Consider the following 455-nt stretch of genomic DNA (forward strand, 5'->3'; position numbering starts at 1 on the left):
AAAGCATAACAGCTCGCTTCATAAATATAGTATGTACTCACAATGAGTAATATAGCTATTTTGTTAGTCTTTGTTAATGTTGAAAATACAGTTGATCTCTGTGTTAGTTCACAGTTCAGTAATTCATGTAAACAGAAGCAACTTTTGATTGTTAGTTTAGTTGTTAGTAACTTTTCATTGTTAATTCATGTAAACTAATTAATGCTAACAAGTGAAACCCTATTGTAAAGTTTTACCATTATATTTTAAATAATTATAAAATTATAAAAGTGTCTATATATATATATATATATATATATATATAAAAACAATATACACTATAGTGGTCAGACTGTTTTCTTATTTTATTCATTTCTGTGATGGCAAAACTGAATTTTCAGCAGCCATTACTCCAGTCTTCAGTGTCACATGATCCTTCAGAGATCATTCTAATATGCTGATTTGCTGCTCAAGAA

At 27.3% G+C, this 455-nt stretch overlaps 1 protein-coding gene across 2 annotated transcripts in view; it reads left to right on the forward strand.

Annotated features, from left to right (window-relative positions):
* The window catches only part of LOC107680372 (long-chain-fatty-acid--CoA ligase 4-like), a 10,480-nt gene that overhangs the window by 786 nt on the left and 9,239 nt on the right, over positions 1-455 (forward strand). The window lies entirely within an intron of this gene.

Source organism: Sinocyclocheilus anshuiensis, unplaced genomic scaffold (genome assembly GCF_001515605.1).
Source record: "Sinocyclocheilus anshuiensis isolate Anshui unplaced genomic scaffold, SAMN03320099.WGS_v1.1 scaffold1262, whole genome shotgun sequence".
Classification (NCBI taxonomy): domain Eukaryota; kingdom Metazoa; phylum Chordata; class Actinopteri; order Cypriniformes; family Cyprinidae; genus Sinocyclocheilus; species Sinocyclocheilus anshuiensis.